At 41.8% G+C, this 25248-nt stretch overlaps 1 long non-coding RNA gene across 1 annotated transcript; it reads right to left on the minus strand.

Annotated features, from left to right (window-relative positions):
* Positions 1-19896: 19896 nt before the first annotated feature.
* Positions 19897-21428, minus strand: LOC120669598. The gene is made up of 2 exons (XR_005672712.1): positions 20430-21428; positions 19897-20236 (listed from the first exon to the last, which is right to left on the minus strand). It is a non-coding gene; the product is annotated as an uncharacterized LOC120669598 (long non-coding RNA).
* Between the last annotated feature and the right edge of the window lie 3820 nt (positions 21429-25248).

A 25248-nucleotide genomic window follows, 5' to 3' on the forward strand; every position in this document is an offset into this window, starting at 1 on the left:
ACAGGGCTGCAGCTGGTGGCTGAGTGTGTCTCTTTGGTTATTGGGCCTTAGGTTGTTAGAGTTTTTGGTCTGTCATATTGGTTTTGAAGAGGTAACAGTCAGTTGAGAGGTGCCCCCCCCATCGCCCTCCGAGGCGGCTCGGGCGGAAACCCTAGCCGCCGCCGCCGGCCCCTCCCCTCCTCCTTCTCCCGCCCTCGCCGCCGCCTGAGCGCGTAGTGGAAGTCCAGGGCGCGTGAGGGCGGCGGCGGCGGGGCTCGCTCCGTCCCGTTGTGACTCTCAGCGGCGCCAGCTTTGGGTTGCAGATTCGGCACCTTCCGGTGTGCCCATGGCCAGATCTGGCCGCAGTGGGTCCGCCTCTGGGGTTGGTGGCGGCGGGCTCGCGGTCCGCGTCGAGGCAGTGTAGTCAGTGGCCGGCGGTAGCGGGCACATGGACAGCGTGGCGCCGCAGCCGGTGGCTGGGGGCGGCTGACACGTGGGTGTTCGTCGCCCCTCCCGGCCTCGCTGCACCGTCGCCGCTTGCACCCCCACCCTGGTGGCGGCGTTTCCTGATTCATGACCGTTGGGGGTGGATCCGGCCTAGCCCATGTGGCTGGCATTGGCAGCTTGCTCGCTGGCGACAGCTTCGGTGGTGGCCTATCTTTTGTGCTGACATGCGGATTTGGCTTATTAGCACAGGGGGAAATCTCAGCAGGCATCATGCCAGCCGACAATGGTGCTGCTTACTGCAGAGTTTTCCTCGTTGGAGGCTTTGTCGTTGTGCTAATCTACTTGTAGGTTCGTGAGTGTCGGGTGATACGGGAAACCGTTCGACGATATTTTGTCCAGCATAGCGCTGGCGTCGGCATTGGTGACACCGTTTGGTGCCATTCCCTCCTTGGAGGCGATGTTGGCATATCCTACTACCCATGCGCCAGACGAAGGTCTATGTGAAGAGAGAAAATGCAGACCATCTGGAAATCAAGCCTCTTAGCAGGCGAGTGATGTGATGGATTGATTCTACAGTGCAAGGTTGAAGCGGGATGAAGAAGAAGTCTGAAGGTTAGTCTTTTAGGTTCCTTTCTTTGTTTTATAGCTTTTTTCTTGTATCTGTGAAATTTCTTGTTTGAGGCTTAGAGTCTAAAAACTCTTGTAACTCTTTTGACTGTAGTCATTCGTTTGCGAATGATCAAGGCCGGAATTTTTCCATAATCTAAAAAACATTGGTTTTGCCACGTGTTAATAGCCGGTTCTGGAGGGTGAGAGAACAGAGCTGTCAAGCATGCGGATTTGTTGTGCAATTCAGAATGGCCAAACATCATCCCATATACAGTTGCTTGTACACAACTATGGGCTACACTATGGATTGTTGTTTCTCATTCGTCAGATCAGCAAGAAGCCTTCGAGACTATATTACTCCAGAAGATGTTGTAAACTGGCAACACTAATATATATTATTGGAACAAGTGGCGCGCCCAAAGGCGTAATGCTGAGTGCTGAGCTGACCCACCGAAATCTCTTGCATCAGGTAAAGACAAATTCTCAATTTTAACCACAATCATTAAGTGATGGTATGCTGCCTTGTGTAAAAAGCACTATTTTGTTTCCTTATCTCGATGTGATGATTTCCTAATTGCTAATCCTTATGATATCAACATAGGCAGTTGTGCTTCACTACTGGAACAACGCACATTCGTCCGCGGCCGTTAGTACCGGTCATGGCTTTGCCCGGTACTAATGTGAAAATTTAGTACCGGGGCAAAGGAACAGTGGCCCCGGGAGCCTATTAGTACCGGCTGGTGGCTCCACCGGTACTAAAGTCCGCCACCGACAGGCCGCCACCGACAGCTAGTGACAGTTTAGTACCGGCTGTAACTACCAGCCGGTACTAAACTGCCGCGAGGAAATTTAGTACCGGCTGGTGGCTCCAGCCGGTACTAAAAGTGGCGCGTTAGTACCGGCTGGAGCCACCAGCCGGTACTAATGCGCCCACTATAAATTGGCACCCTTCTTCCTCCCCGAGCCCGAGCCAGTGCCATTTCACCAGAGAAGCTCGAGCTCGGGGTTGTTCTTCCCTTAGAGAGTTGCCGCCATTTGTTCTAGTTTTAGTGAGTGTTCTAGTTATCCAAGTACGCCAAAGGTTTGCAACTTCATCCTCTCTTCATTGATAGTCTTTATTCTTCGTTTTATGCTCTATAGTTAGATAAATTTGTGACTTTTAGAAATAGTGAGGATGAGTATGATTTCTTTGATTTATGCAATGATTTGAGATATATAGAACCGATGACTTGAATGTGGGAGTAGGTTTATTGGCTAGGTTGAATATGAAAAAATTATAGACATATTTTTCAATCATTTTCTATATATTACAAATGACTGTAGCACATTTTTTATTTTTAGATTCAGATGAGCATTTAGATTCAGATGAGCATGTGGATAGTAGAAATTTTTAGAATGAGTATAGACAAAACATGTGATTGTAGTAGATATAACCATAATGTGGATAGTTAATTTTTTTATAATGAACTAATGAAAGAATTATAATAGATTTTTTTATTATGAATTGATTATTTTGACACTCTAGTGATGTATTTAAATTTATTCAGGCTCATATTGAAACTATCTATAAGCTAAAAAAATCTTTATTTCGAAACAAGTATACGTCGTTAATCTCCATCCAATAGTGATGACATTACCTTTCGGGGAAACACTATGCGCTATATGGACGTCGCGAATCGGTTGGTCGCATCACCAGCACTTCCGATTGATACGAAGACAGCATTTGACGCAGTCAGCGTGGCCGTTGTTGCACTGAGAGCAGATCAACGAGCACGCTGCCTGTGCCTAGTGCTATATTCCTATTAACTGGAAATGTTGGTGCTGCGACTGGCCGATGGAGCCGATTGGTGACATCCTTGTACCGCACCGTGTCTCCCCGAAAGGCATTGTCATCACTGCAGGGTCGATGTTACCGACATATATATTTTCCGAAATAAAGTTTTTTTTCTTCTAGATGGTTTCTGGATATTGAAAAGAGTGTTCTCCTGGAACTGAAGGGTGTCAAAATAATTAGGAGTCATCATCCTCTCTTGTTTGATGGTATTTATTATTTGTTTCATGCTCTGTAGTTCGAAATATTTGTGATTTTTAGAAATATATAGAATGAGCACGATTTCTTTGATTTATGCATGGATTTGAGATGTATAGAATCCATTACTTGAATTTGGAGAAGGTGTATTGGATAGTTTCAATGTGGATAATTTATAGGGATTTTTTAATTTTTTTCAAGTGGCATGGTTAATTAGTTTGGTATTTGTTATGTATTTCGTTGCATTATTTTGGCACTCTAATGATGTATTTATTCGGGCTCATATGGAAACCATCGAGAAGTTTAAAAAATATGTGTTTCGGATCATGAATATGTCGTTAACCTTGATCCTGCAGTGAAAACACTGCTATTCGGGGCTAGCATCGATATCCACGATACAGTGCGGTATATATGAGGACGCGATGAAGGAGTACAGTCTTGGTCTCATTTATGAAATCCACACCTTTTGAGCCAGTTAAGAATGAAATTATCCGGACCAAGGCCGTACTCCTTCATCTGGTCCTATTGTACCGCACTGTGTCGTGGATGTCAATAGTAGCCCCGAATGTCAGTGTTATCACTGCAGGGTCAAGGTTGACGACATAGACATGTTTCGAAACAAATATTTTTTTCTTCTCGATGGTTTTAGAGAAAGTGAGCCTGAAACAAAGCCGCGAACATTGATTGCGCATCCCTTATGGCGTGGAACGACGTGATCGCGTTGAACTGAAGAGTGTCAAAATAATTATAGTTTATAATTTTTGTTTCATTTTAATTCTAATAATTTGTTCATATTTTTTTCAAGTGGCATGGTTAATTAGTTTGGTATTTGTTATGCATTTAGTTGCATTATTTTGTCACTCTAATGATGTATTTATTGGGGCTCATATTGAAAACATCGAGAAGTTTAAAAAATGTATGTTTCGGATCATGAATATGTTGTTAACCTTGATCCTTCGGTGAAAACTTCGCTATTTGGGGGCTAGCATCGATATCCACGATGCGGTGCGGTATATATGAGGACGCGACGAAGGAGTACGGTCTTTGTCCCAATAATGAAATCCTTCAGACGACGGTACGCAATCAATTGGAGCGCACCGGTCATTCGCTTGAGTTCCACCCTGCATAGCGTGTTGGTCTTGTTAGCGGTCGTATTCGTCGTTTGATTAAGAAAGCTTTTTATATATTCTCCCTTGGCAAAGAAAGCCGTAAATTTTTTCGTGAATTTAATGTCGAGTTGCATGGTACTGATGATGATCGTGAGTTGATGGCTCTATATAATGCAAGACGTGAAGAGTCGGGGCTGGCGGAATATGACCGTTCCGTGTCAAGACTTCGCGAGGCAGTTCACGAGGCATTGGTCCAAAGATCTCATGATGAGTAGTTTGTATTAGGTAGCTAGCATGTAGTGTAATGTATATATTAATTTGGACTTCTATTTATCATGTTCTATAATTTAAGCATGTAGTGTAATGTATCTATTAATTTGGACTTCTATTAATTTTGTATTTCAATGTTAAATTTGCAAAAATGGCTTTTGTATTTCATTATGTTATGTGCCAATTTAAATGATATGAATACAAGTAAAATAATGTTGTTACTTAATTCAAAATTGTAGATCGATGGACCGACAATGGATGTATGGCGACCGGTGCACCATGGCGTGGATTAATGGTCTAAAGTCTTTTCTCGATGCGGCGGAGGCCCACAAGTCATCGAAAGGTTTTATGTATTGTCTGTGCCGCGTTTGCCAAAATAAAAAGGAATACTCTAAGAGGAGCACTCTACACGCCCACATTTATGAAAAGGGTTTTATGGATAACTATACTCTTTGGACCAAGCACGGTGAACCTGGAGTTGTGATGCAAGATGGTGAAGAAGATGATGATCATAATATTGCAGACTGGGCTCATCTATATGAAGCGGGAGCCTTTGAAGATGAACCCATGGACGATGCTGAAGAAATGGACGAAGCTGGAGAAAATACAGCAGAAGACCAACCACCTGATGAATTAGGTCAGGTTCTAGTGGATTCACAAAGAGACTGTGAAACTTTAAAGGAGTCAAAGAAGTTTGAGAAGATGTTGGAGGATCACAAAAAATTATTGTATCCAGATTGCAAGCAGGGGCTTAAAAAGTTGGGTAGCACACTTGAAATGCTGCAGTGGAAGACAGCTAATGGTGTCACTGATAAGGGATTTGAGGAGCTACTTGGAATCGTAAAGAACGTGCTTCCAGAGGGAAATGAACTGCCCTCTACAACATACGAAGCAAAGAAGGTTGCTTGCCCTCTTGGATTGGAGGTACAGAAAATTCACGCATGTCCTAACGATTGTATTCTCTATCGAGGCGAAGAATATGAGAAACTGGATGCTTGTCCTGTCTGAGATGCAAAACGGTACAAGATCAGGCAAAATGATCCTGGTGAGGTCGACGGGGAGCCCGTCAAGAAAAAAGTTCCCGCTAAGGTGATGTGGTATTTCCCAGTAATACCATGTTTGAAGCACTTTTTTAGAAATAAATCCAATGCTAAATTGATGCGGTGGCACAAAGAAGAGCGTAAGCAAGATCAGATACTGAGACACCCTGCGGATGGGTCCCAGTGGAGAAACGTGGATAGAGATTTCCCAGATTTTTATAACGACCCAAGGAACATAAGGTTCGGTTTAAGTACGGACGGAATGAATCCATTCGGCGTGTGGGGCAGCAGTCACAGTCCATGGCCTGTGAGCCTCTGTATGTTCAATCTTCCTTCTTGGCTATGCATGAAGCGGAAGTACATGATGATGCCGGTGCTTATCCAAGGCCCAAAACAACCGGGCAATGATATTGACGTGTACCTAAGACCGTTGGTTGATGAACTTTTGCTGCTGTGGAAGGAGGAAGGTGTATGTGTTTGGGACGAGTACAAACAGGAAAATTTTGACCTGCGAGCATTGCTTTTTGTTACCATCAACGATTGGCCTGCACTTAGCAATCTGTCCGGACAGTCGAATAAGGGATACCAGGCATGCACTCATTGTCTAGAAGAAACCGACAGCTTGTATCTAAAAAATTGTAGGAAGGTCGTGTACATGGTTCATCGTCGATTCCTTCCCCTCAACCACCCCTTAAGAAGAAAAGGAAAACATTTTAAAGGAGAACCAGAAACTCGTGCTAAGCCTATATTCCGAAACGGGAAGCGTGTTTTCTCTATGGTGAAGGATGTCCATGTCGTGTTTGGAAAGGGCCGTGGAAGCAAACAAGTTCCGAATGATGAAAACGGCCATGCCCCAATGTGGAAGAAGAAGTCCATACTATGGGAGCTCCCATATTGTAATGTCCTGGAGGTCCGCAACGCAATCGATGTGATGCACTTGACGAAGAATCTTTGCGTGAACCTGCTATGATTCCTTGGTACGTATGGGAAGTCAAAAGATACACTAGAAGCAAGACGTGATTTGAAAGAAACAAAACAACGAGAAGACCTACATCCTGAGAAGAGAGAAAATGGACAACACTACTTATGTCCTGCTAGCTACACTCTTAGCAAAGAGGAGAAGGAAAGCATGTTTGATTGCATAAACAGTATGAAGGTACCGTCCGGTTACTCCTCGAATATGCAGGGAAGAATTAATATGAAAGAGAAAAAGTTCACAAACCTAAAGTCTCATGATTGCCACGTTTTGATGACCCAATTGCTTCCAGTCGCGTTGAGGGGTATTCTACCAGAAAATATAAGATTAGCAGTGGTGAAGCTATGTGCCTTTCTTAATGAAATTTCGCAGAAGGCAATCGATCCAAATAAGCTCACAAGGCTACAGAATGATGTGGTCCAATGTTTTGTCAGTTTTGAGATGGTTTTTCCACCTTCGTTCTTTAATATTATGACCCACCTCCTGGTTCATATTGTGAAAGAGATAAATATTTTAGGCCCTGTATTCCTACACAATATGTTCCCTTTCGAGAGATACATGGCAGTCTTAAAGAAGTACGTTCAGAATCATTCTCGGCCAGAAGGATGTATCGCCAAGGGCTATGGAACATAGGAGGTCATTGAGTTTTGTGTTGATTTCATTGATGAACTTAGTCCGATTGGGGTCCCCATGTCACGCTATGATGGGCGATTGGAAGGAAAGGGCACACTAGGTAAGAAATCTAATATGCACATCCCTGAAAGTGAAATCCGCAAAGCAAATTTCACCGTTCTACAGAATTCATCCCTCGTGGCCCTATATATGGATGAGCACATCAATATTGTCCGATATGAAAACATAGGGAAGTCTGAGGCATGGATTACACATCATCACATAGATAGCTTTGCGGTTTGGCTGAGAAGAAAACTCATAGGTGACAGCACGATTGATGTACAACTACAATGACTTGCTAAGGGACCATCGGCCACAATCATGCAATACCAAGGATACGAGATCAATGGATATACATTTTACACAAGAGCCCAAGATGAAAAGAGCATGAACCAAAATAGTGGTGTGTGTATTGATGCAATAGACCATGATGGAAATAAGGACAGCTACTTTGGTGTCATAGAAGAAATATGGGAGCTTGACTATGGCCCCTTGAAGATTCCTTTGTTTCGATGCCAATGGGTGAACCGAGCAGGTGGCGGTGTAACGATAGACCGGTATGGAATGACAATAGTGGACTACAAAAAGATTGGATATAAAGACGAACCATTCGTCCTCACCAAGAATGTGACGCAGGTTTTCTATGTGATGGACATGGCAAGCAAACTTAAGAAAAATCAAGGCAAGTCCGACGACGAGCCAAAACGCCACATAGTTCTTCCAGAAAAAAGAAAAATTGTTGGAGTTGAAGACATTTCGGACAAGTCAGAAGACTTTAATCAGTTTTACGACCGTCATCCATTCTCTGTCGATGTTGACCCTAGCATCCTGTTGTCCAAAGAGGACGCTCCTTACTTACGTCTCGATCATGATCAAGGGACATTCGTAAAAAGAAAGGTTGTCAACGTTCCATTAAACAATGATGTGTAATCATTATGTTATACTTTCATGTTCATGTAACCAAGTGATTGATGCAATATATGGTGTATGAAATAACTTATATTTTAATTTTTATGCTTTTATATAATAGTTTGCACAGAAATTAAAACAGATATAAAAAAATTTAGACTCAATATGATAAATTAATTAAGTGCATACTGAATGTGATAAACATAATTAAAACAGAAAATCTATTTAATTAAGTGCATGCACATATATGATAAAACACCCAAAAAAACAGAAAATCTATTTAATTAACTGTTTATTTAACATATATGAAATAACTGAGATTTAAATTTTTTATGCATTTATATAATAGTTTGCACAGAAAACACAATTGAAACAAATATAAAAAAAATTGGACTCAATATGATAAATTAAGTGCATACACATTAAATATATCCAACATAGTGACCTATAATAAAGAAATATAATTTTGCATGGTGAAAACAACATATATTTGTATTTATAATTAATTTATTATGAATAAACAATATGTAAAACACTCAAAAAGAAAACAGAAAAGCTATCTAATTAGCTGTTTAGTACCGGACTGAATCTTAGCCCGGTACTAAAGAGCTACATGAAAATTTTCCCGCTAGATGGGGCAGGTTAGTACCGGGCGATGTCCTTGACCGGTATTAAATTTTTAATCATTTATTGAATTTATTACACATAAAACATATTTAAATGAATTGAAATTTGAAATTTAGTGTCAATACTTTGAATTTAGTGCAAAGACTAATACTATTAGGATTAAATAATAATATAATTTTGCATGGTGAAAATAGTACATATATCTATTTTTTAATCGTTTATTAAATTTTATTGCACATAAAACATATTATGAAGAATTACAAAATAATTACAAAACAATTACAAAAGTGAAAAAGACAGAATCATTTTGAGAGTTTAGTACCCGGCCATGGTTGTTGCTGGTACTAAACTGCCGCCCAAAATTTTCCCACCTGTTGGGGACGTTTAGTACCGGCTGGTGCCACGGCCTGGTACTAAACGTCGCATTAGACAGTTTAGTACCGGGCGCAGCCATGGCCCGGTACTAAACTGCCTCTTCTATATAACCGGGGGACTTGGCGTTCGTCGCCATCCCCCCACCCCACGTCGACGCGAGAGACCAAACCGCCGCCGCTCGTCGCCGTCGCCGCCACCGCCGTCCGGCCCCCCGCGTGGCGCTTGAGGTCCTCCGCACCGCACTGCACTGCTCGCGTCGGCCCCGCGCCGCCCTCTCCGGAGCCCTCGTGCGCGCGCCGCCGCCGCCTTTCGTCGCGTCGTCCCCTCCGGCGCCGGCCTCCTCCGCGCTGCGCCGCCACTTGTGCCTCCGCCGCGCCGCCGCCCGTGCCTCCTCCGGCGCCGAGCAGCCTCCTCCGCCCGCGCTTCCCTCCGCCTTGCCTCGTCCCCGCCGCCGCACCGAACCGGCGCCGCCGCCTCGCGCCTCCCCGACGTGAGGCCTCAGGCTGACGTCAGCACGACTATGTGCTGACGTCAGCCATTTTTTTAATTAGTTTAAAGCAGTATTCTATTTTGTAAAAAATTGAAGAAAAATTGTAGAAATTTTAGAAAATTTGTAGAAATTATAGATATTTTTTCAAATTATAGTAAATTTGTTGAAATTTGTTGAAAATTTGTAAGAAATTGGTAGATATATACGTAGAAATAATGAAAATAGTAGGAAAATGTTAGGAATTGATACGCACTAGTGAAAATTGTAGAAATTTGTAGAAAATTATAGATATTTGTTCAAAATGTAGTAAATTTGTTGAAATTTGTAGAAAATGTATGGAAAATTATGGAAAATATAGAGGAATTATGAAAAATTATGGAAAATGTAGATAAATTATGGAAAATGTATGTAAAATTATGAAAAATGTATGTAAAATTATGGAAAATGTAGAGAAATTATGAGAAATTAAGGAAAATGTATGGAAAATCATTGTTTAGGTATATTATACAGAAGTATGTCTTTATATCTTGTAGTAATTATGGATATTGTACAAAAATATTATATATTGTAGAAAACTTCATGTCTTTACGAGCTTCACATTTATTGTTTTATTTGGTATTTTTGAATTGTGTATGTTATGAAATGTATATGATGTAAATTTTGTCTTGTACAGCTTTATCTATTGAACTTCTAATTTTCTTTGTAAATTTTAGTTTGCTATACTATAAACAGTTGTAATTAGTAGAAAATCTTAGAAAATTCAGGGCACATTTTATAAAATTCCAGGGCACATTGTATATAAGATGTATATGCTGTAAATTTTAATAATTTTGTCCATGTATGCGTTGTGCGGCTTTATCGAAGGTGCACTTGTAATTTTTTTATACATTATTAATTAGTACAAAATTGCATATCAAACATATGTGATTCACATAGGAAACAAAATGGAACCATTTCGCCGTGATGACGCCGAGGCCTTTCTTGCGGACATAATTGGTACGGGCACGCACCACAACGAAGAGGATGCTGCCGTGGACGATGGCAGCCAATACCTTAACAATACTGGCGATGGCGATGATAACCAGATAGAACAAACGACTGTGCAAGATGATAGCGCAGAGGTATATACAATTCGTGCTTATATATATATACATACGCATTAATTCTGTATGTAAGTACAATGCGTACTAAATACATATTTTTTAGGCATCTGGATCGACTAAGAAACCAAAACGGAAACGAGGGTCGAAGAAAATCATGGAGGGGCCCACTATTATCACTTCATTGCATTCTGACGGTGAACCAAAGTCTCCGAAGGGTGTGAAGACGACGGTGGTGAATCAATGTGGATGTTATGTCAGGGACCACATTCCCACTAGCTTCAAGCTATGGAAAAAAAGTAAAGCCACAGATATCGATGCTGACGTCATTCCCGAGACCGAGAAAGAAATGTTATGGGCAGATGTCAAACGGCACTTCACCTTTCCGGAGGACAAAGAACAGCTGTTTAAGAATTGGGTCATGAAGAAGATGGCTATTGCTTTTCAGACGTTCAAAAAAAATTTGAACAAAGATTATGTTAAAAAAGGACTCACGCCGGACTTCGAGAAAAACTTCAAGAATCAACATCCTTATTGGGAGGCATTCGTGCAGTACAAGTCGTCCGAGGATAGCGAGAAGAAGACAGCCCAAGCCAAGGAGAATGCGAGCAAAAAGAAGCACTTCCATCATCTTGGGCAAGGAGGATATGCGTTGGCAATTCCGAAATGGCAGAAGATGGAAGATGATCTCGTTGCTAGAGGAATCATACCGGCTACTTTCAACTGGCCGTTGCGAGCAAAACATTACTTCTACGCTCATGGAGGCTCATTGAATATGGAAGATGGGTCGTTCGTCACTAGCGATGCCATAAGAGAAGCGGCTGACAGGCTCGATGTGGCACTAAAGGTCGTGTCCGAAGGCAGCTTCAAGTCAGACAGAGAGAAAGATGCGCTGACGTACGCTCTTGGCACACCGGAACACATAGGACGTGTGCGAGGCATGGGCGTAGTTCCATGGAAGCATGGCTTCAGTGGCGACATAGAGACGTATCGAAGCCGACAGAGAAGAAAGGCTGAAGTAGTAGAGAAGGTGCGTGCCCTAGAAGAATAGGTTGCTTCGATCGAAGGTGCACTTACAGCTAGCCAATAGCAGCCACCGGAAACCAGATCAACGGCTCAGCTGGAGACTAGCCCCGTCGGCTCGCAGCGTCGTAGCAGCGTCGCTTCAACGGAACACCTAGCTGCAGATCGAGAGGAAATGGTTGCGGAACATTACCCCATGGACGACATCGCCGTGAGGACCCCCTGTGAGCTTCTATTTCTGCTAAGGAAAAAATTGAAAGTAGTCGCTCATGGGGTTGCTGAAGTCCCTGTTCAAGGTGGGACAATCCATGGCATGATGATTCTAGAAGGATAAGCTAGAGTCATGGTTGACCGTGTCGAGAAAGGATGGGAAGACCTCGACCTCGAGATCCCTGGAGGCGATGGAGAAGAGGAACTAGGACAGGACCTCCACACTTGGATCTGTTGGAAAAAACAATACATAAAAATTGCAGGAAGGGATCCTAGCCTGTCTCCGAGGTCACCGCCAGCTGCTCAAGGGTCTCCGAGGCCCAGTGTGGATCCACCGTCACCGCCCGCAGCCCAGGACCCCAGCGTTAGTCCATCGCCGTCACCGGCCGCTTCCGGGGAGCCTAGTGTTAGTCCGCCTCCGTCATCTCCTCGCCCCGCAAAGAAGAAGAAATCTGCTTGGGTGCCACCACCGCCACCTCCAAGATATAAGAAGACCCAAGAACGAAAGAAGAAAGAGAAGCCCGCGCCAGAGAAGTCAGGTTACGAAATGACTCCAGAGGAATTGGATGCTTGGGTGCAAGAAGACGTGCGCAAGCAGTTGAAGCCAAAGAAGCCTCCGCCAAAGGAACCAGTGGATCCGGCAGCGAAGAAATTCTATCTATCCATGATGTGCCAACCAAAGTCTCCACTGATGTTGGACTACGACCGCTCGATTACAAAATCATGGGAGAAGAAGAGTAATCGGAGGTACAACCAAGTCCCCCAGCTCGGCGAACAACCCAAACAAAGCGTACCCCCCTCTAGTAGTGCTTTCAAAAGAGGATGAAGCTACTGCTGAGTTTGTCAAGGAAACGAACCTCACAAAAGCTCAGCTTCTAGGTCAGGAAAAAATCCCGGTTCACCAAGGGGCAGGAAGAAAGCCATTTGTACTGGGGGAACCTCTGATGTGGCCAGAGTTGATTGACACCCTACCAACAAGAATGCGTGAGTTACATCAGTGGTACTTGAAAGCATGTGCAGAGGGGTATATAATGCTAGCTGCTCGAATTAAATATACACATTTCTATCGGGGAATGGATGACATTTGGATTGATTTTGACCATTTTTGGTTTCTATTCCATCAAGACGCCCAAGACAAGTCCCTCGTCAGTGTAGTCTATGTAAGTGTTTTCTGTCAATTGTATACCTAGCTCTACAAAGTCGTTTAGATTTCTCATTCCCTGCTTTTATTTGTAATCGTGCAGGATGAAAATGCAAGAATGCCAGAAGAGCGGGATTTACAACGTTGGCTTCATAGATCCGAATGTTATACATGAGGAGTGTGTACGCCAATATCCTAATCGGACCGAGAATAATTTAGTCATGTCCTTGGAAGGGCACCACGATCGCACATTCATTCTGTTGCCGTACAACTTCAAGTGAGTCCTTTCACTTTTTGAGTCACTTCAACTAGCCAATAAGTGTATATATCTAACATTTCTTGTATCCATATGTATGTATCAACAGTTTCCACTGGATCCTACTTGTGATCGAAATCGATCGGTCCCGAGTTACTGTGTGGGACCCAGAATTATATCAAAATCTCGTAGACATCATGCAAAGGGCATGGTCTCGGTTCCTCAAAACACAATTAGGAGTCGCGTCAACACCGACTGAGCTTGAATTCAACTATAACAAGCCGGTACAAATATCGCACATCTACTTTCATTTATTCAAACAACATGAATATTTCATAACATGTATATATGTATATAGTGTTTGAGACAGAAACAAGGAACCAACCTCTGCGGATACTACATATGTGAGCACATGCACTTTTTTTGCAGAGATACCAAGAGGGTGACACAAGAAAACTTCGAAGTACGTATAACATTAGTAACAATTTCTTGTATCTAATTCCATGCAGGTACTAAATTAAACTATTGGTGTTTATTTGTTGTCGACAGATTTGGAGACTGAAAGAGAACCTCATCGAACCGGAAAGAATCAGGGCAATTCAAGAAGCACTCTGTAGATTCCTGTTGGATGAGGTGATAAATCCAAAAGGTGAATTTCATTCCGATCCAAGGATAAGTGTGGCTCGAGCTGATAAACTCAACAAACGCCGCAAGAAGGATGCCGGTGCTGATGACGATGCAGATGGTTAGAATTATTGAAGAATTTGTCGGAAAAAACTTATGAGAATTCATACTTGTAAATATTATTGTCTTTTATCCATGTATGTATATATTTTCTAACATTTCTTTTATCCATGTATGTATATAATTTTTTTTATTTGCTTTGCTCCATATACAAATACGAATTCTAGATACGAGTACGAGTACGAATACACAAACCGCTGCGAGTACGACTACTAATACTAATTAATTGAAATTGAAAGGAAAAGAGAACAAATATAAAACATCAAAAAGAAAAAAAAATCGTTTAGTACCGGTTGGTAACACCAACCGGTACTAAACTACTCGGCCTAGCTGCTGGCGTGGCCAGTAGTTTAGTACCGGTTGGTGTTACCAACCGGCACTAAACGGGCCGTTTAGTACCGGGCCAGCTGACTGGTACTAAGTGCGCGTGCACTTAGTACCGGAGGAGCGGTACCCGTCGGGAAACCGGTACAAACCGGGGGTTCCCGACCGGTACTAATGAGAGATTTTCTAGCAGTGCTTAGTGTTATGTTTTTCCTGGATTTCCTATAAACATAAATATTCAAGCACCCTGTAAATGAATTTCAACCAAACTGTTTAGGTTTTCTGTTTGATATGTTCCCCATTTATACATTTTTTTTTGATAAACACAGTATAGACGCAGATGCTCACAAACACGCACGCACACTCATCCCTATAAATACACGCACACAACACTACTCACATGAGCACCTTCGAGAGACTGAGCCAGCAAATCGTTTATACATTTTGTTGTGCTAATATATTCCACAGATGGAGAATTTGTGGGACATTATACCAGCAGAACCTCGTAATAGGTTCCTAAGCATGCTTCCACCATGGCATGCTTATGAGCGTGCTTGTGAGTACTTCATCTTCACTTACGGTATCCAGCAAGTTTACACTACTGTCAAGTACCCGAAGATACGGTATCCAGAGGAAGGAAGAAGAAGATAACTGATTTCTGAATAATCCTCGATGGCTTCCATTACGTGCGCTGCTAATATATATATATAGTCATTTCTGTCATGGGCCAGCTTGAGTTGAGCCCATAATGAGAAAGCCCATAGTATAGCCCAAGTAGGTACCTGACAGTTCTTTGTGTGGTATTTGCATTGGGCTACTCAAGAAGGTTGAATGTGGCATGTGAAATGGTAAGAATTGCAATGACCTATTATTGTGTTGCTCAAACCTGGATCGAGCTCTGTTGATTGAGTTTTGCCATGTGTCGTACAGATCATACTTCCTTTACCCCATCAAGAACAGTGTATCTAAGAAAAATTGCATGCTAGGGCTTATCCTATTTATAATTTATATTAGAAATTTAATACTAAAATTGTCTAATTTTCAACTAACGCTGCAAATAAAATATTGCTTCATCATAGAGAAAAGACATCGTGTATCATTCTTCCTAGGGAAAAGAAGATGCTAGTTGTTTATGATGAAATAAATAAATCGTTTTCTCTTTATTTAACGTGTGCAATAATGCAAGTGTTTTTTTTCCACATTACTCCTGAACACCATGCTGGCATTGGAGGGGTCGGCGTTGCATCGGAGCTTGCCGAGTATCTCAATATAATGGCTCAATGTTGAGGAGCAGCACGCCGAGGTAAAAGGTCCATTATTATTCTTAGAAAAAGTTTCACTGGGGTCCGTTTGTAAACATTATTTTTTGAAAAGGCCAAAGTGAAAAAACATCGCTATGCAATATGGATTCACATGGCATCGACAACCATGTCCACAAATAAAAGGGACGTTTTTTTTTTGCTTCAGTAATACTTCTTGCCATTCCCATCCACTCTGTAAGACCATAGTAAGAGTTTGCCAAATACTGCAGCTAATAGGCTAGCTTGCATTGTCTCGGTCTACCCACCGCAGATCTGGTCAGGTCAGCAACCCTGCCTATGCAACTTACATGTATGTGGGAACCAACTAGCTAGGGATGGGAGGTATCAGCAAATTTCTGATAACTAGAATGTCTCATCATCTATGCTATCTATCGTCATGAAGCTCTCAGGCCGATCCATAGTGTACATGCGTGTATGGATTTGGGTCGCTGGTGCCGTCAAGTATCCCAAGCATAACATCCAATTCTAGCATCCTAGGCCTAACCACCACTTCGTTCTAGCTGAGAACACATAAAAATATCTATCACCACATCTATGTATGCATCCAAAACAAACCAACAATAACATGGATCTATCTAGAAATAATATCACCAAGTGATACAAAAATTCACATGATTTTCATGCTTCCTTTTGGGATCGAAATTACGATTTCTACTAATTTGGTAAATATATACCGCTTACTTCCTTGCGCCCAGGTGGGATGGTCCAGGGATGGAAGCGGATTGAATATATATGGTTGGATACGGATTCGGACATTACTAGGTTTTCTTAGTTTAACTGGAATACGAATATGGATTTGGATGTCCTTGAATGTGCATTCAAATTGAGTAGTTTGAATTTGGATATGCATTAGGATATCCACCGGATTTGACTGATAACAGTTATTAATAAAGTATCCATTCAATAAATAAATGATTTTGAAAGAACAGAATCATCATAATTCACATGAGTAGAGATAGAAGGACATTACCATTATAGACAGATATTGATTGGATTGAGTTCTGTTGATTTCAATTTTGCTGTGTGCTGCACAGACCCCTCACCCCCCAACCACACACACACACACACACACACACACACACACACACACACACACACACACACACACACACACACACACACACACACACACACACGAGCAAACAAAATACTGGATCCAACTGCTACTAGGTATTTCTTCATTGTAAGAGAAATATATAGCCATTCTGCATAATGTGTTGCACCTGGTCCTATCATTTCACTACTAGAAAAAAAAAGACTATTAGTATGGGGTCATAAGTCCTGTTAATACCGGACATCCGTCACAGTACATAGTAACCGAGACTAAAAATCTCAGTCATCAGTACCGGGTACATGACCCGGTACCAAAAGTCTCTTTAGTACCGGGTGTGGTAACACCAACCGGTACTAAAGCATGACATGCATGTCAAAAAACTTCAAAAAAATATTTCAAATTTAGGAACCAGTGATTTTTTTTTGCGTGATATACACGCATGTGCAATGGATGAGATTTGAACTCGGGACCTCTAGCCTCATGCCTACACAGTTGTAATTGGAAGAGAGAGCCTGATTGGTTTGGTGCTAAAATTTGTCTTGCCAAATCTAGAGCAGGCCAAAACATTGGCAAGACTTTTTTTTGTCAAATTCTTGACGACTACTTTGTGAGGTGGACTACTTTTTTGGATTCTAACCAAATGAGTGCCAAAATTTTGGCACCAAACCAATCAGGCTCAGAGATGCTTTCCTTTTGAACTAACCTGTGGAGGACATTTTAATACCAGGTGGTAAAGATACCAACCAGTACTAAAGATTATATATTAGTACCAGGTGATTTTACCAACTAGTATTAATGTAGGTAGAGACATTGTTTCAAATGGTAACACCAATCGATACTAATGTGGACATTTTAGTACACCAACCGGTAACAAAGGTCTCCATAGACTTTCACCCATCCCAAATATACCAGTATGAATTAAAGGTGTGGACGGATTGCTTGTTTTCTAGTAGTGTTTACAGCATCGGGAATCATGGTTCCTAAGGCGACGGTACTAGTCATTTATGCTTAAATAAACTATTTTCCTCTCCGTTTAACACATGTGCAGCGCAATAAGAATACATGTGGCCTAAACCAACCATCCCATTCAATTCTTTGTGTTCTGCCATACCCATAAACACAAACAGGAACCTTGTGCCGCTCGCTCCCATCCACTTGCTTGTGAGTTGTGACCATATAGTATATATCTGATATGTTGCAGCTAGGTATCATGTCTAGCCTAGCTGCTTTAATTTGTTGCTGCGCACCACACCGCATGTCCGCAAACCCTGCCTTGCAAGTGATAGGAATCAAAACTAGCTAGGAACGGAGGGTATCAGCAAGTTTCCAACCAACGACATGCATTCTCGTCGCACCAACTGATGAACGTAGATGAGGAATCCTTTGTCATCAAGCTCGTGGGCCGTTTCACACTAGATGCTCGGCCGTCCGGGTATGGAGTCTGCCGTGCCGCGAACGCGTGAGGCTTCCAAGAGGAGCTTTTCGGCAAGCTCGCCAGGACCTGCTCGGCACCTGGTGACTTGCTGCTGGTACGTGCCTGCGGCGCTATTGGCCAAATGGCATGACCAATTTATTAGATAATTAGCTGGTCTGCTTACAGTCAGGAACATTTTTACAGCGCTTGGGTGATAGGTATCTCATACCTCCCAATGCTTTTGTCTACTTGAATGAACCTTGTCCGCTGGGTAATCCATGTCTGCATTATCTTGACATTAATTCCAACTGATTCATAAGTCACAGTATAATCTAACTACTCATCTACCATGCAACCGAACAGGCTGTTTTTTGTAGCACGATGGTACTAGTTCAGTAGTCATTTCTTCGGTGATGAACCACCACCGAAAAAATGTGTTTGATCACACTAATCTCCAGTAAACTACAAAGTAGCAGACCACGCACCACTACTACAGAAATAGCCTTTGATCCTTTACATTTGTCCCAGTAAATATTGGACCCGGGACTAGCGATGGTGAAATTATAGCCAGTATATTGAATTAGAACATTGCATTGAAGAGTGTAGCACTCTAAATAAATAGCAAGTATTACAGCCAAATAATGATGGCGCAGGCAATAGCAGATACATACTTTTTGTTGCAAAAATAATTAAGTTCTTCCCTACTTACAGATGAAATCGTCATAGCCCTAATACTTCTTAGCTTGACCGCGCTGTTCCCCGGCTAAATCGCTCGCATGACACATTAATTTGGAGGAGGTCAATGCAAACTGCAGACCAGAAAACACAGCTTGAACTCTTGAATTAGAAAGCTACCCAATAGTTTGAGCATGCCATGTATGTGAATCTGCACATAATTTGGATGGTTTGGACCATGGTTATTAGCAAGTTTGCAGACAAGACGTTCATTTTGGAAGTTCATGGGTATAGATGAGAATATGGATAAGTTAAAGAATCACTGGTGAATTTCACTCTCAAATATGAATATTCTTGTTCACCGTGTAGTAAGACGCGCCGGGTATAGAAGAAGAATTTACATAGAAATGAAGGGATTGTATAATGGAAAGATCTGAGTCCAGTAGGCCAAGTAGCAATACGAGGACTCATGGTGATTGGATCAAGCTCTGCTGATTCAATTTTGTTGTGTGCTGCACAGATCCTACTTCCTTTATTACCTGAACTTGAGGAACACTTATGTGGAGAAAAGTGGATCCAACTGCTACTATGTATATTGCTTAATTGTAGAGAAATATCCATTCTGTATACCTTTGCTCCTGGTCCTAGCATTTTTCGTGAGAGTGAAAAACCATCACGAAAACTATGAATCCCGTCACAGAATTATTTCGTGACGGCCACCCGTCACGCAATAACCCTCACGAATACAACGCCACGAAAATAGAGTTTTCGTGGGAGTAAACCCTCACGAAAATAATTCGTGACGGGGACTCACCGCCACGAAAATGAGCCGTCATTAGGTTTCCAAAATATTTTCATGAGAGTTCTTAACCGCCACGAAAATATTTTCACGAGAGTTCATAACCGCCATGAAAATATATACACTGTCACAAAATACTTCAATTTCGTGAGTGTTGCGTCGCCACGAAAACATGATACCACCAGGAAACCCTTCATTTTCGTGAGTGGTTAAACTGCCACGAAAATTCATATAGATCCAACAGGAAACATTTTTTCAATAAATTAAACATCACACAATAATATAATTTGTAGGGAAAGATAAATGATCAATATCTCGTACAATATATATGTATGATCCAATTGTTATTCCAGAATACATAACCCTCCAGCATAGGTCCATATAGATAGTGCTTCTACATTACTAGGGCATACAAGCCACACGTGCCTAATAAAGGCCACAATGCCATTTTTACATTAGCAACTAGAATAGCACAACATTAGGATCAACTAAGTTCAACCAGAAGTAGTTAGATCAATTCATTCTGAACAAAAGAGCCCAAAAGAATATTAGATTATTATATCCTAGGAGAATGTCCTATTTCCTAAGTCGCAATCTCACACCAGAAGGAAGCAAGCCAATCCACAGGTTCATCGAAAGAATCTGCAATCAAATACAATGGTTAGAATCCAAACTAACATATTTATATGATTCCTAGTGAAGTTCTTTTTAACTCCAAGCATAATTACATAAGAATTCAGAGAAAGCTACTATACTCAATGCTTTAATTAGAAGGGGAAAAAAAGAAGCAGCAGCAAATATTCACGGTAATGCTGCTTGATGTAGGATAACATACTGTAGATCACTGAGCAGATCCAGGTCAAGTGAGTAGAGTTCATCAACCTGATAAGGAAGAAAAATAACATAGCATATCATGCTCTGCCGGCTTTTCTGGATATAAAACAAATAAAAAGTTTCACAAAAGAAAGAAGAAAAGGCAGAACCTCACTCTTATTTCCCAAAACATTACATTTCTGTTCTATATTGCTGCACAATATATGTAGGTTTAGTATTTACTATTTAGCAAAGGTTAAAAACTTGGAAAAAGTACTACAAAAGGCTAGAGGGATTGATAGAAGGAGAAAACAGTGTTAAATGTGAAGTGTAACAGAACATAGCATCTCATCTTGGGAACTCTTCTGTACAACCCCAAGCAATCATTCAAGAAAACTGCTAATACAGTAAGCCTATTGATGAAATAGCATATGATCACTAAAAATGGGTGAGAACAAGTACTTTGAACTTGGAACTTTTATATACTCAGAAGAAACAAGAAGTATGTTTTCTGACTTCAGATCAGTGTGGATAAGCCGCAACTCATGCATATCCGTTTCAAAAACAAAGAAAGATGGTCAATACTGACCCTTTGGAACAATAGAATAATAACGAAGCTGCAGTTGCCAAATTAGCTAATAATTTGTAACCATATCGGGGAACCTTCATGAGCAAAGAAGAAAAAGATTACTATAACTTCTTATTTCCTCATCCCATCCTTCTCTTGACCTCAAGTTGCATCGCCCATGAATGAATCAGAAAAAAACAAGCAAGAGAAAAGGGGATCTAAACCAGTGGTGTGAAGAGATAGAGGAGGGCGCCTCTGCCGGTCCCGTCGTGCTGCGAGGCCTCCGGCCGCCAGCGCGAAGACGGACGGCGCAGCTGGTAGCGGCCTTGGCGAAGAGGCTGCCCGAGAGGGGGGAGGACCTTGGCGATGGCAGCCCTGCTCGACGGGAGGCAGTGGGCGAGCACCAGCAGTAGCGGTGGCGCGAGCACGAGATTCAGAGGGGGGGGGGGGAGGGGCGCGAGCGTGGAGCGGCGGCGGTCTCACGCTTCCGCGAGCAGGAGGGCGGGTGGGGGGCGAGCGGACGGGGGCGAGGAGGGGGCCGAGCGGTTTCTGGGTTGAGGACTTGGGTTGTGGCCGTGGCTTCTGGGAGAGGTGGGATTGCCATGGGTAAAGTTAGGGTTTTTACCATGGATGACAATGGGCCCTCGCCGCTGGGTGAGCGCGCGTATGTGAAAATAAAGAGCGCGTCGACCGAAAAATCGCATGCACGAAAATAGTTTTGGCGCTCAAACTTTTTTTTTGAGGGGAATAGCTTTATTTTCATGAGGGTTTACACAATAACATCACGAAATCAGTTAGTTTTCGTGGCGGTGCATGGAACACCTTCACGAAAATAAAAAAATTTCATGTAGTTTCTTAGTGCCTCCCACGAAAATACATCACCGTCATGAAATTTCAACATTCTGGCGCGATCGAAACCATCGGATCGGAAATGGACGGTCAGAATTAGTTGGGCCCTTTAAGGCTGAAATGAGCTTTGTTTAGTCAATATTTTTCTTTTTTTCTTCTTTTATTTATTGCACTATTATGAAGTAACACATAAAATAATAGTATTATACATACCAATATAATTTTTTACCTGTAATACACAATATGTACGTTGTTACGTAAGAGTTTCAGTAATTATTGAGCAGATCTGATATTTTCCATCATTTAAGTGACTTTGTGTCCTTATCAAAAGTAATTTCAAGTTTAACTACGTGAACCTTCAATAAGATTTGAAAAATTCTGTAAAAATTAAATTTAGACTAATATGTTCCATTACATCTCATATCTTGGAGATAGATCAAAAATACATTTATCTTCTACGAATAATTCGAATACATAAAAAAAGAATACATAAAGAATACATTTATCTTCTACAAATGTTTTTCTATTTTCTAATTAGTTAGAAGAAAAAAGAATACATAAAAATTTTTGGGGAATAATAATTCTATACAAACAAAATCTATTGAATGAAAGTGCTTGATTTTATAAAACTTTTAAAAAAAGAATCATCAAATTTGGATTCTCTATGATAGAGAAATACTATATACAACTTTTAGTTCTAGATTAAAAAGAGAAAGACCAACCATTTCTATGTTCCTCATCACCTCATCTCAATCAGTTAAGGTGGATAGCTTATTTTTGTGAGATTCTACACGATAAGATCACGAAAATAGTACACTCTCGTGACGGTATATGGCACACCTTCACGAAAATAGTACATTTTCATGACGGTGTATGGAACACCTCATGGAGGGTTTTGACGCACCTTCACGAAAATAAAAAATTTCATGACGGTTCCTTAATACCTCCCACGAAAATACTTCACCGTCATGAAATTTCCGTTTTCTGGTAGTGATAGTCATATTTTGTTCCTAAGGTAATTATACTAGTTATTTATGATGAAATAAATCGTTTCCGATCCTGTTTATTTAACAGGTGCAGCGCAATAAGGATTCATCATGTGGCCTCAACCAACCATCCCATCCTGATCTAGTCTGTGTGCTGCAATAATGCCCAGAAATACAGATAAAAAGGGTCCCGACGTGGAGTCTGTTTCTTCAAAACCTTGTGCCACTCCGCGCTCCCATTCACTTGTGAGCATATAGAGTGCAGTTCACATGCTGCGGCTAGAGACTTGCTTGCTTCGTCGTTGCGCACTGCACGCTGCACCGCATATCCGCAGGAATCAACTAGCTATAGGAATTGGAGGTATCGGGGAGTTCCCAGTCACTGGTGGGCAGGTTTTACGAGCATTCTCGTTGCACCATCCGATGAACGTAGATGAGGAATCCTCCATCTTATTGTTTGAATGAGGCTTCCAAAAGATGCTCACCACCTCCTGCTGGGCGCCTGGCCACCTGCAGCCTGGCCGCTGCCGCCCTGGTAGAGGGTAGGCTACATGCTACCCTAGCCGCTCGGGATCAACTTCCGACTGTCCATGTTGTTGAGATTGAGAAACTAGAGAGATGAATTGGAACGAAGGGACAGAGGAATGGAGGTGGGCTAGATTGTCGCGAGCTGTTAGGGATGCAAGTGGTACAACAAACTAACTTTAATTTGTTAGTTCAGTCTTCTTCTTCTTGTTCTTTTTGCAGCAGCAACGTGTACAAATTTATGCATGCTATCAATTAGAGCTAACAAATACCACCTCTATTGGATGAGATGGGAATCAGGGTGGTAATGGGCCATGGCTCTAGTGGACTCTTCACAGCCTAACAAGGCCATTAAATTATTTAGTTCAAAATTACATAAGATTAGAGCAACTCCAGCAGGGCCTCTATTTGGGTGACTAAACCCATATTTTAGTAATTTTGCTCAAATTTCCATCTCTAGTAGGGCCTCTATTTGGGTGACTAAAATGAGGGGGTGACTAAATTTCCTCTCCCACCCCCTCAATTTGGTCACCCTCTACTTATGCTACCAAAAGTAAGTCCCACCATTTTTTAGTCTATTTAGTCGGTGCTGCTGGAGTATAGACTACATTTTGAGTGACTAAACTTGAAAAGTGGGTGACTAAAATGAGTTTTAGTCACTCCACTGGAGTTGCTTTTAGAGCCCGGCTTTTTTAAAGTCCGGTCCTTAGATTTTTTAGTTCAAAATTTTGGACCCTTTACCACCCCTAGATGGGATAGGTTGTGCGATGAGCTACTTGCAGGACCTGAGATATATTTATTAATTAAGCCATCCTTGTCAAGGACAATCAGAAAACGAGAATTGGTTGTACATGCAAAGATGTAAGTTTCAAAGATCGAGAGTTTGTTTGGATCACATGAAACTCAAAAAAAATAGGAGGCAATATAACAATTAAAAATTTAAAATAAACCAACCATGTTGCAAAGCATATTTTAGTGTCTCTTTGGGTCGGACGTACTGCATGGATGTGCTGCTCGTGGGATCGCACAAAGCTCCAATTTTCTGGGAACACCCCCCTCCTAATTTCTCTGCAGGATCGGATCAGGCCCAACAATCATTGACCAGCCCAAACTCAACCTGCCGGCGGGCGGAGGCGCACCCTGTCGGTCGTAGTGTCCCGTCCCCTAGCCAAAAGGCCGAGCCGCAGACGCCGAGGAGCAAGGCTTGCGATCTATTTTGTTCACGTTGTTCGGCGCGTACACTGGTCCGTGCGTACTCGCATGATCGCTTCGTAAGATCGGCGAACTAGGAGCATGACGCGGTGATGACGACATGGCCTGGGAGCCTGGGGCCGGGGAGTGCACGTCTGCAACTGCAAGCACTTAGGCTAATCAGGTCATAACATCGACAGGCCTCGAGACACGGGAAGGGAAGTAGTTTTTTTTACTCCAGTTGTATTGATCTAATTTCACACTTCACTGCAGTCACCTGTACTGGTATTATTTGAATCTTTAATAGATTAATTTCAATTTTGTTCTTTTCACCTAATGTATTACAATGTCGAAGCCATGTCATCTGCAGATCGATCCAGAAAATATATATGATTCCGGCCAAAAGCGTAAAAACAATGAATAGACGACTTAACTCAGGGGTTGTTTTGTTTCAGAGGCTAAACTTTAGTCTATGTCATATAAAAAAGAATCTTAATATTTAAAAGTATTAAATAAAAGTTAATTATAGAACTAACTGTAGAACCATAGGGCTAAACTGCGAGACGAATCTAATGCGTATATTAATCCATAATTAGTGGATGGTTACTGTAGCATCACTGTAACAAAATTATGGATTAATTAGGCTCATTAGATTCGTCTCGCGAATTAGCACTCAGCTGTCAAAAAAATTTTATAAACACATTTTATTTGATACTTTAAAA

This window comes from Panicum virgatum, chromosome 2K (genome assembly GCF_016808335.1).
Source record: "Panicum virgatum strain AP13 chromosome 2K, P.virgatum_v5, whole genome shotgun sequence".
In the NCBI taxonomy this organism is placed as follows: Eukaryota; Viridiplantae; Streptophyta; class Magnoliopsida; order Poales; family Poaceae; genus Panicum; species Panicum virgatum.